Here is a 13,489-nt window from a genome sequence, read left to right as displayed (position 1 = left end):
AAAAATGCCCCCATTTCACCCCTCTTCTTCCCTCTCCCTGCCCTCAGCAAATCTCGTGGCCACTGTCTCCACTGTTTCTACATCAATGATACGATTACAATAGTACTGTATTAATACAATAGTGTACAGCAGAATATCAGTAAATCCAGTCTAATCCATAATTTATTCCTCCATTCTGTGGAATGTGGGATGGTGATTTCAGACTCAACCTCTAAATCAAAATGGGGCTTATATCCCACATGGCTGATGGATAGGATTCTCCTGCTTGCAGTTGTGGACTCTCTCAGTTCCCTGATGCGGTGTTTGACCATCTTCACCTCCCTGTTAGCTGGTCTGCGTAAGTCCAATGAACTGGATAGTAGATGTTGCAACTCTCCTGAGGATCAGAGCCCAGCCAGCACATGGACAGTACAGAAATTCAAGTCTCCTGAGCATATAACAAACCCAGTGCCAGCCACAGTTTCAGTAAAAGTGACAGAAGAGACATGTGTAGAGAAGTCACATCTGAGTCCAACTCCCTATCACTCAGGAGCACAAATTCCAAAGTAAGGCCCACTGGCAAGGCACTGAACTCCAGAACCATCTACCTTGACTGTAGAACCTGGGTGTCTCTGAAGCCCTCAGGAGCACCAGTACATGGGGTTGTATACTTTCGTTGTCTCTGGCATCTTGCTGAGATGTGCGTGAATGTAACCCTTCTGATGACCTACTGACACATTTTGAAGTCTCTTAGTCATATAAACTCATTTTTCTTTAACATGTTCCCCTTTTATTCAAGGGCTTTTTCTAGTTGAATCACCAGCCAGTGATTGATAGTAATCCCTCAGATTACTGAGGCTGATCCCTAGGAGTCATGTTCCACAATGGGGGGAAGGTAATTTATTTACATGCTTAGTTTGGCTTAAAGAGTGGTCACTTCTGAGCAACATGGAAGCTCTCAGGATGTAATTTTTAGGCACCCTGCAGATCTAGACTTATCAAGTATACAGGCTCATAAGCATAGTCATCAGTATCAAGTGGCCATCTTTGGATCATTCTTCTTCACTAGTCTTTGCCCTTGCACTTGGGGCTTTGTTGATGTTCCATTGGGGGATGTGACAGAACTCCCCAAGGATGGGAAGTCAACACTCTTGCTGTTGTTGTGTTTAACCCTATCCACTATATCAATACTCGGTGAACATCTGAACATATCTATATACCCTATATGCATTCCTTGGTGAACTCCCTCCCACCCATGCATCCCACATCAATGACACCCCACACAAATGCTCCTTCCTTGCCATAGTTGAACTCCTCTATGATCCAAAATTTCTTCAGAACTGAAGCCTAATATAATGCTAAATTCAATTAATCAGAAAATGAAATAGTAATGATAGGTTTAAAGATTAGAAATAAAATACATAATAATTTAGAAAAACTGAAATAAAGTAAAAAGTAAATTGAGGTATTAAAATATGAAAAATATCATAAAACATTTTTGATGTTTTGCCTTTCATCACTCCAATAGATGTTGCCCTGTATTTGCACTGGCAAGGCAATCTCCTCCATTTCTTCCTCAGTGTCTACATCCTTTAAAAATTTTTTAGTATGTCTTCAAAAAAGTTTCAGTTCACAGTAAAGTCTCATATAGTATATAGGAGACGCCCATATACCCAACATTGTCCTCATTTTCCCCTTACCCAACAATGATGTTTTTACATGTGGATGTTACATTTGCTACAGCTGATGTACAGATATTGATACATAGCTACTAACTATGGCTACATTAAGGTTTACATTATAGTTTACATTTTAGACTGTATACTTTTATAAAATTTTGGTTACATTATGATTTACATTATGTTTTACATTTTAGACAATACACTTATAAATTTTTGGTGAAATTTAACATGGCCTGTAACTATCATTGCATGATCATTCTGCACAATTCCACTGTAGCCCAGTTACCCCTTCTTCCATCTATTCCTTTCTCCCCTCCCCTCAGGGCCCACAGTGACACCCAAGCTTCACTGCTTGAAGGACAAGATTCATAGATACTTGCAACAATGCTGAGGGCTTGACACACTACTCTGTCTTCCCTCATTGGGAGTCACCCATGCTTTCAAAAATCACACTCCCCTCCATTTGAGAACATCAGACCTCCCCAGGATGGGGGTACAACACCTTCACTTTCATTGTATTGGCCTCCATCCATTGACATAACACATTATAACACATGAGCACTTACACACTCCCTAGAAGCCTTCCCCAGGTGCACCTGTGGTAGATGCCCCGCATCAAACACCTTAAACCAGTCACCCTTCCTTATTATATTTTCCAAATAGTTTTGTCAACATTATAGTTTCAACCAAGTACCTGATAATCTCCGGTGTTCCCCTGCTTCCCCCCAACAGTCCCCCCACTTCCATGGAGCATCTGACCCATCCTCCCAACCCTAGCCCCCTCAAGACTGTAAAGCCCAACTCAGTAGTATCCCTATACCCCCATCTTATCCCTTCACTGCACCACCACTTACCTCCACTTTATCATAGATTTAGCCTGTGTGAGCCTTGGCTCACAACTTTCCTCTCCTCCCCCCCCCCACATAATTAATAAGTCACTGATTCAGAAAAAATAAACAATTATAATTTTGAAGATACATGGTCCTATTGAAAAGGTAAAGAAGATGGTGGTAGGCAGGCCCCAAAAGGGTGCCAGCCATGATATGCTGGACCATGAGAATCAAAAAGACAAGGTGTCTTCAGAGGCTGCATCCTCCCAAAGTTGATGGGAAAAGGCACTTTTCCTTGATTTCTTTTATGATATTGGTTAATTCTAGAGAGAATTGAACCCACAGGTAGACATGCTGAGTTTGTGCATAAACTGCCAACCCCAGTTAAAACAGCAGTGGTTATGCTTAGGACAACTAAGAGAGTTATGAAGAAAAGCACTGCCCAAACTTAAACTCTAAAAGACAGGATGGGCAATAACAAGACAAGCATATGGCAAGCAAAGTGAAGATAGTACATAAGAGAGTCATTATTTGTCTTATAGTAACATTCATTAATTAGTTAGAAAATGAATTAAATTTACCAGGACTTTATCATATGTTCCATATCACTTTGCTTATGATATAGATTAGAGGAGATATAGGTACAGTACTTAGTACTGATTAATGCACTAAAATGAATGCATAAGTTTCTCTTTGAGCTACAGTTAATTGATCTAAACTCCAGATGTGCAATATCATACATTATCTGTCCATGGGAGCAGGCCAAAATGCCAATTTTCTTTGTTTAAGTTCTACTCATAGTACTCTGTTAACTGTTGCTCTACTTGGTATATCCTTTACACAGCCAGTATGTTGAAGCACAGTTGATTCCAGAGAAAGACTAGGAAGGTAAGCCTCCAATGTTTCACTAGCCTGCTGCATAGCACCCTTCACACCTGTGAGCCAGTCTTGTGGCAGTGCCCAATGCTCATTGTACTTCTGGTCATATCGAGGCACTGTCAGCTGCTGGAAGAGCCTGAAACTGCAACATAGTCTCCATACACTTCAGGAGCTTGTTCAGAGATGTAGTAGATACTTTTATTGTTTTAGTGGTCAGTAACTAAACTGGCCAATAACTCAAATGAAGAGACAACATGAAGGGTATTTGGGCCTGGCTCGAATGCACAAGATTTTGACAAACCGAAGTCTATTTTAACCTTTATACAGTTTCTAAACACTTATTTTTAATCTCATCTACTATGCCTTCATTCCCATAAGCTCTGTTATTTTTCTTTGTGTGTTTCCTAATTTTTCTTTATGCTTCTACAATGTCTTATTATCCATTATCTCTTTCTCCATCTCCTTGAATTTGTTTAGATTTGTTTGAACATCTTTCATTAATTGTTCCAAATTCTATATCTCCTCTGAATTTTTAATTTTCTCCTTTGTCTGTACCGTATCTTCCTGTTTCTTAGTATTCCTTGTAATTTTTTGCTAATATCTAGGCATCTTATTATCTTGACGTGTTCATTCTGAACTTCAGTTTCTCTCTCTTGCTGAGTGTTTTATTTTTTATTTTTTTTAAGACTTCTCTTTTATGCTTGGTCCAACTTATTCTGGACACTTAGAATACCCCAAATTTAACTGATCAGATTTTCTCAGTTCTTCTTTATCCAATTCTTGCCCTGGATATGCAATACAATTTGCAGGTTGTAATTTTGGGCAAATGTTTCATCTCTAGGGAAAGCTTCCTTTCTCTGTTCCTTATCTAGGAATCTTGTTCTGTTCTGCTTGTTTTTGTGGGTTTTTTTTGCAGAATTTTCTCCCTAGCTCTTATGATCTGTTTAAATTCTCTCAATGATCCATTCTGATTTTTTTAAGAAAGATATATTTTTATTTACTTATCTCCCACCCCCTTGCCACTTGCTTGCTCTCTGCTCTCTGTGTCCTTTCACTGTGCATTCTTCTGTGCCTGCTTGTTTCCCTTTGTTGTGTCATCTTGCTGGGTCAGCTCTCTGCGGGTGTGGGCTGTCAGCTCCCTGCAGGTGCAGACCAGTTTATTTTCACAAGGAAGCCCTGGAACGTGAACCCAGGGCCTCCCATACAGTACACAGGAACCCAATCATTTGGGCCACATTTGCTTCCCTGAGCCATTCAGTTTTAATGTTATATTTGATATAGTTGGATTTATGCCTCCCTTTCTGTTTTCAATATGTATCACATTTTTGTATTCCTTGATTTCTCATCTTCTGCTTTCTTTTGCACAAATTGCACATATTCAGGTGTAACACTTTAATTTTCAATATATTTTCACTGTATTATTTGAGTTATTCAGTTATTAGTAGTTATGCTTAGTGGTTATTCTTAACTTCTGAGATGCAACTTCAGATTTCTACTAATGTAATTGCAATAATATATTAAAATATTTCTCTAATCACAATCTATTCTCTTTTCCCATTTCATGCTATTATTGTAAGGCAGATTCTATTTATTCAGTTTAAAATAAAAACTAAACAGTGCATTTTTATTATTATGAATTTATATAATTTTATGTTTATTAAAGAAGCTAGGGAATTAAATGATAGCAATATATATTTATAGAACTTGTTAAATTTACTATCTCAATTACTTTATCTAGTTGTTTTCAGTTGTTTTTTTGTGTGTGTTCAAGTTACCATTAGGTGCCATTTCTTTATTCCAGTACAACTCTGCTCTCACCCATTACCCACCTCCTTTGTGCTAATATTGTCAAATATATTATACATCTATATGAGATAGGTCCAACAATACTTACTTTTTAAATCCATTAAGAAAAGAAAGATTACTGTGATCTAGGGGTCTTGTGAAGAGAAGCTCAATAATTAGGAAAAATGAAAAGGAAAAGATAGGATGTGGAATTTTTCCAAATCAATATGTATTCTATATCTAACCTTTAAACTCATCGCTATATTCCATTTTACTAGTAAGGGAACCTGACATTATATTGGGCTTCACTTTTCAGGAAGTTTTGGATCACAGAGTGGTTCAACAATGGCAGTGGAGGAATACTGGTATGGGATGTTTTTGACAGGCGATATATGGTTGACAGGGCATGTGTGTACAGGGCATGTGTTCAGGGTGCATGGAAATGTTTGGATATACTCATAGTGGAAACAATAAAAACAACAGCTGGGGGGTACTGGGTTCCTGGCCAGGGGGGGCTCTGTTGTGGTCCCTAGGAGAGCAGCAGCAGTCCCCCAGGTGCAACGATAAGGACCAGGAAGGAATGAGGTCCAACAGTGAGCCCCTGATACTAATGACTATGCTTGTGAGCCTATACACCAGAAATAAGAACAAGGCCTAGAGCAGCACTGTGCCTAAGAGTTCCCTCCTGACAGCCTCCGTGTTACTCAAATGTGGCCAGTCTTGAAGCCAAACTCAGCATGTAAATGCACTGCCTTCCCCCCAGCATGGGACATGACACCCGGGGATGAGCCTCCCTGGCACCGAGGGATCACTACCAAGTACCAGCTGGTGACGTAACTAGAAAATGACCTTGAATTAAAGGTTCAATGTGGACCAGCAGAATATCCCTGTCTACATATAACAGGAGTTAAAAATGCTCTTTGACCTAAAGTAAGGGGGAAATGGAAAGGACAAATGAGTTCATATGGCTAAGAGTCTCTAAAAAAGAGTCTGGAGGTGGTCAGAAGGATTGCCCTTATGCACACCTGACCAGAGTCTCAGAGACAGATAAAGTAGATACAACCCCAGGTATTGGTCCTTTTTATTTTTTTAAATCCCCCTCTCCCCCGGTTGTCTGTTCTCTGTGTCTATTTGCTATGTCTTGTTTCTTTGTCCGCTTCTGTTGTCGTCAGCGGCACAGGAAGTGTAGGCGGCACCATTCCTGGGCAGGCTGCACTTTCTTTTGCACTGGGTGGCTCTCCTTATGGGGTGCACTCCTTGCGCATGGGACTCCCCTACGTGGGGGACACCCCTGGGTGGCACAGCACTTCTTGCGTGCATCAGCACTGCACATGGGCCAGCTCCACACAGGTCCAGGAGGCCCAAGGTTTGAACCGCAGACCTCCCATGTGGTAGACGGATGCTCTAACCACTGGGCCAAGTCCGTTTCCCGGTATTGGTCCTTTTGAGGGCTAAGGAGAGCCACAGGTTCTATGGTCATGGTAGATGGGGTTCACTGCCATGTCAGTTGGCCCTTCTTTGGAGCTGGTGTTTCTGCATGATGGAGCTGGACTCAGATGGGACCTCTTTTCACAAACCTTTCATGCTACTTTACTGGAATTGTAGTTGGTGCTGAGGTTTAAGATATAACTAGGGGATTTGAATCTCTGGACTGACAATGTGATAGCCAGGCCCTGAGCCTCAACAGACTTCAGCTCCTACCCTCTGATTTATTGGACTTACCCCACTCAGCTAACATGGAGTTGAAGAATGTCAACCACCACACCATGGAGCCTAGAGTGCCTACAACAGAAAGCAGGAGGATTGCATCCAATATCCATGTGAAATCTAAGCCCCCTCTTGACATAGATGTGGAATTGACACAACCAAGCCAAGGTCCACAGGAAGGAGGAATACAGTAAGGATTAGAGTGGACTTAATGATATTCTATTCACGAACTATTGTGGTTAATAATCAAGAAAATGTGGCATTGGTGTGGGAAAAGTGGCCATGGTGCTGCTGAGTGCGGGAAATGGGAGGAAGAGATGAGATGTAGAGACATTTTTGGGACTTGGAGTTGTCCTGGGTGGTGCTCCAGGGACAATTGCCAGACATTGTATGCCCTCCCATGGCCCACTGGATGAAACGTGGGAGAGTGTGGACTATGGTGTGGACCACAGGCCATGGAGTGCAGCAATGCCCAGAGATATACTCACCAGATGCAATGGATGTGTCATGATGATGGGGGAAAGTGTTACTGTGGGGGAGTGTTGGGGTGGGGGCGGTGGGAGTGAATGGGGAACTCATATTTTTTGAATGTATTATTTTTAAAAAAATGAATTAATTGGGTAGAATTTGGGAAAAAAAAGAAAGAAGAAAAGATACGCATTTTTCTTTTCTTTTTATAAATTAACTTATTGTCTATATTGGAGTTCATTATTTTTTCATGTGGATCTGAATTTCCATATAGGTTTACTTGCTTTCACCTTCATAACATGCTCCAATATTTCTTTTAAGGTGTTTCTGCTTGCAACAAAATCTTTTATTTTTCATTAATAATGTACTATATTTAACATTCATATTTTTAAAAGATAGTTTTGCTGGATAGAAGATTTCTGACTGTCAAATGTTTTCTTCCAGCACTTTGAATATGTCACCCCAGGACTTCTGCCTTCAATATTTGAAATTAGCTGTTAGGCTTACAGGGATTTCCTCATATAGAATGACACTTTTTCTTTTGCTTTTTTCAAAATTCTCTCCCTATCTTTGACTTTCAACAGTTTGATGTGTTTGTGAATCTCTTTGTCTTTATGTTACATGAAATTCTTTGAGCTCTTGGATGTGTAAATTTATGTTTTGCTGCAAATATTTTTCTTCTCCTTCTCTTTCTGGTATTCACATTACATGTGTGCTGGTGTGCTTAAATGTATACTACATTTCAGAGTGTCTATTTATCTTGATTCTATGTTCATTATAATTCAGATTTAATAATCCTTATTGATCTATATTCAAATTCACTCATTCTCTCTTCTGATGGGTTAATATAATGTTGAAATCCTCTAATGAGATATTAATTTTCATTATGGACATTTCCACTCCAGAATTTCCATTTAGTTCTTTGTCATAATTTCTATCTCTTCAATTATGTCCTGTATTGTGAGATTTGTAGAGACATTTCCTTCTTTCCTTCCTTTATTTCTTTAAACATGATTTCCTTTGCTTCTTTGAGCATACATATAATGACTATTTTGAAACCTTTGCCTGTTAGATCTTACATCTGGACTTTCTCAAATCAGTTTATATTGCCTGCTTTCTTCCTTTGTTTCAGTTATATTGTTCTGTTTCTTTGTTATTCTTGTAATTTTTGCCAAAAACTGGACATTTTAAGACTATGTTATAACAACTCTAGATACGGATTCTTTCCTCCTTTCCAGGACTTGCCTTTGTTGATTTTGCTTGTTTATGCGTTTTGTAACTTGCCTGGGGAATTTTAGTGGAGTCTAATTCCCCCAAATTTAGAGGGTGGAGTTCTGTGTGTGTGTGTACAGTCATTCTGGGATAACATCCTGGGATACTGCTCTCTTCAACTGTCTCTGTATATGATCACTCTGTTAAACTCTCTGTTTTATTTGGTATTACAATCTGCCCACTAGGCTCAACTAATTCTGGCAGTTGTTTTTCACCATGATCAGGTACATAAATTGTTCAGCAGTCCAAACCAATTAAATTCAGGCAAGGGCAGTTTTTGAGACCTGTCTTTGATGTTTGTTCTGATGCCAGCTCTTCTTAGCTGTCTTTTCCTTGGTTCTTTCGGTTGAGTTACTGTCCTATGGTTTATTAAGAGGAACTAATACTTTTGAGAGTGCCGTTAGGCTTTGTCTTTCCCACAGTGAGTTTCAAATAAAAACAATTCCTCTAGGGAGAGCTTAGGAGATCTATTTCCTTATGAACTGATGTCTCATAGGAGAAACTCTCTAAGCCACTACTCTGAATGGTTTGCGGGTGATATCTTATGGTCATCTCAGTTTTCATCTCCTGATATGGAACGTCTGTTTTACCAACAAAAAGGGGTAAGGGCAGTTGGGGACCCAGTTTTCTTGACTGGCCACACCTGAGTTAGAGCCTCTATCCTATAGGCTTTAGCTGGGTAAAAGAAGGGAGTCTCTGACCTCTTGGCTACACTCCCCAGAAATTTTGGCTCTTCCACTTAGAACTGCATTATGTTATATGGATTGATTATTTCCCCTACAAAGAACTCATTTGCAAATAAGATATTTAAATGTGTTATTATGTAAGGTGAATATGAGACCAAAGTAAACTGGGCTTTAATCCAATATGACTGGCCCAAAATCCAAAATCGTGGTTTTGGCAATCCATGATTTCTCTGGTCTGTACGATTCAGCATGGCTTTCTGGCAATCCACAATTCAATCCCTGTTTCCGTCACAAGACTTGCTATCTCCTTCAGTCTCCAACTAATACTGTGTCTCATTTCCTCTGTCTTAAGATTTTCCAGTCATTCAAAATGTAGACATAGTAGTAGGATAGAAACAAGAAGAGACATGCCATGTGGTAGAAATAGAGATTGAATTATGGATTGTTGCCAAGCTATCAACAGAATGCTACAGATTTCAGAGAAAGCATGATCTTGCTTACACTTTGATTTTGGACTTCTGACCTCCAAAATTGTCAAACAATAAATTCCTATTGTTTAAACCAACCACTCTTGTAATTTTTGTAGCAGCCCTGGAAAACTGAGACAGACAGAATGAGTAAGTATGAGGGTCTGTTTCTCCTGGTTAGATATGGTAACCATTGGTTTTGAGGTGAAGGGAGAGGGATCCCTGTTCTTTCCGCCACACTTTCCCAGAGTGTTGGTTTCATCAGGAAGAGCTGTGAAGGGTTAAGGGAGGGAGTGTGTCATGGAAGTGATGGAGACACTCATTTTTACTGATTTTTAGTACTTTCTTGAATAGATGATTCTACATTTCCAATTTGACCTTACAACAAGTTTCAGAATTTTAAAATGACTTTTAAAAAATGACCGTTATTATATATAACATAAAATCTCCCATTTTACATATATTAAGTGGATAATTTGGTGGCATTAATGAAATCAACACTGTTATAATTACTACACTGTGAACTACCTACAGTGACATCTATTACTAAAACTTTTTCATCACCCCAAACAGAAATGTTATACAAACTGGGCCTGGTGACTTATAATATATTCTAGATTCAGTGGCTGTTTTTTTAATAGTTTGGCCAGCTTTGCTTGTTTCTTTTGGAGGGTAGCCAGGGAAGATCTGCAAGCTGTCATTCAAAAAATAGACCTTATTATAGTTTTGATTTGCATTTACCTAATAACTAAATATGCTTAGCATTGTATGTGCTTACAAAACATTTTTCTGTCTGTTTTGAAGAAATTTCTGTTTGGACATTTAGCATAATTTTGAAAATTTTTATCATTTGGTTATTGACTTGTAAACATTCTTTATATATTCTGGATACAAATGCCACAAATGTTAGCTGTGGATTTTTCAATGATATTTTCCTTAATTTGAAAACACTATCTTCTATTACTATTTTTTTCAGTGTTTTAATCAATAAACTATGTTGAATTTTGTCAAATGTTTTTACTATTACAATTGTAATAATCATGGGGTTGTCCTTTATTCTACTAATATAGAGTATTACATTAACTGATTTTTATATGTTAAACCAATCTTTGCTTTTGCTTTTTTGTCATCATGTAAAAAAAAATTGTATTTGTTCCAAAGTTTAGGTTGCTAGTATTTTCTGCAGGAGAATTGCATCCAACATCCATGTGGAGTCTAAGCCCCCTCTCAATATAGAGGTGGAGTGGACATAACCATCCCAGGATCCACAGGATGGAGGAATGGGATATGGATTAAAGTGGACTTATTGATATTCTATTATGGAACTCTCATGATTAGTAATGGAAGAAATTGTAGCATTGATGTGGAGAATGTGGCCACTCTAGCTGCTGATGTTAAGGAGAGATATGATGTTGGGGCTTTTTCAGGACTTGGAGTTGTCCTGGGTAGAACTGCAGGAACAGATGCTGAACATTGTCTATTCTGCCATGGCCCACAGGGTGGACTCTGGGAGAGCCTAAACTACAATGTAAACCATTATCCATGTGCTGAGCAGTGCTCCAAAATGTATTCAGCAAATGCAATGAATGTACCACAATGATGAAAGAGATTGTTGATGTGGGAGGAGTCGGGTGAGGTGAGTGAGGGGTACATGGGAACCTCTTATATTTTTTGAAAGTAACATTTTAAAAAAATAAAGAGAAAAAATGGGAAAAAATCTACAGGGCATTGGAATATATTTTCCTTTTCTTTTATAACTTTGTCTGGATTTGGTGTCAGGGCATACTGGCCTCATAAAATGAGTTGGCAAGTGTACTCACATTTTCAAATTTTTGGAAGAGTTTGTGAACTATGGATATTAATTCTTCTCTGAGCATTTGATAGAATTCACTATTCAGCCATGAGAGCCTGTTTTTTTTTGTGTGTGTGTGACTTAAAATTTTTTCTTACTCTAAATCTATTTAGATTTTTAAAAATTTCTCCTTGATTCAGTAGTTTGTATATTTTTATGAATTTTTCAATTTTATCTAAGTTACCTGATTTGTTGGGCCAGAGTTTTTTGTAGTATTCACTTTTAATAAATTTCTTTTTCCTGGATTGGGTAAGGCATCTCCACTTCATTTTTTAAATTTTTATCAATTCCTATCTTCTCTCTTTTTTCTTTTAAGATTTATTTATTTATTTATGTTTTATTTTTTCTCTCCCCTTCCCCGCCCCCAGTTGTCTGTTTTCTGTGTCCATTTGCTGCGTATTCTTTGTCCACTTGTGTTGCTGTCAGCAGTATAGGAATCTGTTTCTTTTTTTTGCGTCATCTTGTTGTGTCAGCTCTCCATGAGTACGGCACCATTCTTGGGCAGGCAGAACTTTCTTTCACACTGGGTGACTCTCCTTATGGGGCACACTCCTTGCATGTGAGGCTCCCCTAAGCGGGGGACACACCTGAGTGGCACGGCACTCCTTGCATGCATCAGCACTGCATGTGGGCCAGCTCCACACCGTTCAAGGAGGCCTGGGGTTTGAACCGCAGACCTCCCATGTGGTAGACAGATGCCCTATCTATTGGGCCAAGTCTGCTTCCCTCTCTTTTTTCTTGGGTAATAACAACTTCCTGTTGTTAATTTTCTCATTTTTTCCTATTCTTTATTTCATTTATTGCCATGCAAATTTTTATTATTTCCTACATTTTGCTTTAGGTTTAGTCTTCTCTTATTTTTTCAATTAACTTAATGTGTGAATTTAGGATATTTATTTGAGATTTTTTGTCTTTAAAATACAGGAGCCTAGAGTGCCTACAACTGAAAGTAGGAGGATTGCATCCAGTATCCATGTGGAATCTGAGCCTCCTCTTGACATAGAGGTGCAACGGACACAACCAATCCAAGGTCCACAGAGAAAAGGTGGCATTGGTGTGGGAAAAGAGTCCATGGTGGCTGAAGGGTATGGGGAATGGGAGGAAGAGATGAGATGTGGAGGCTTTTTTGGGACTTGGAGTTGCCCTGGATGGTGCTTCAGGGGCAATCACCGGACATTTTAAACCCTCCCAGGGCCCACTGGATGGAACGTGGGAGAGTATGGGCTATGATGTGGACCATTGACCATGAGGTGCAGAGATGCCCAGAGATGTACTTACCAAATGCAATGGATGTGTCATGATGATGGGAGTGAGTGTTGCTGCGGGGGGAGTGGTGGGGTGGGGGTGGTGGGGTTGAATGGACCTCATATATTTTTAATGTAATATTTTTACAAAATGAATAAAATTTTAAAAATAAAATAAAATAATAAAATACAGGCATTTAAGAGTAGACTGTAGGAAGATGGTGGAGTAGGGAGATCAAGGAGTTAGTCATTCCACTAGCAGAATGACTAAACCAGTAGAAATTGTTGGAAACAAGTATTTTGAAACTCCAGAGGCCAGGAGGACTCAGCACATCATCCAAGAAAAAGTGAGAGGAAGAGACTGCTAAACTATGGAAAAAAACAGTAAATTGCTTTCTCTGCATGACTGTTATTGGTGCCAATCCCCCATGTTCACGGAAGACCAGATGGGGAACAGCCCCTGGCCAGTGCACTGGTGAAAAAAGGGATATAAAAATCATCTTCATGAAACAAATCACAACTTTTGATTAGTGACTTTGGATTGCTAGGTGTCTGGCTCTAAGGGTTACCATAGTCCCAACCCACCTTGGTCAATGGCTGTGATGGAAGAAACTTAAAGATGCTATGCTTCTTCAAGG

The sequence above is a fragment of the Dasypus novemcinctus genome, chromosome X, assembly GCF_030445035.2.
Source record: "Dasypus novemcinctus isolate mDasNov1 chromosome X, mDasNov1.1.hap2, whole genome shotgun sequence".
Lineage (NCBI taxonomy): Eukaryota > Metazoa > Chordata > Mammalia > Cingulata > Dasypodidae > Dasypus > Dasypus novemcinctus.
This window is presented reverse-complemented; position numbering follows the sequence as displayed.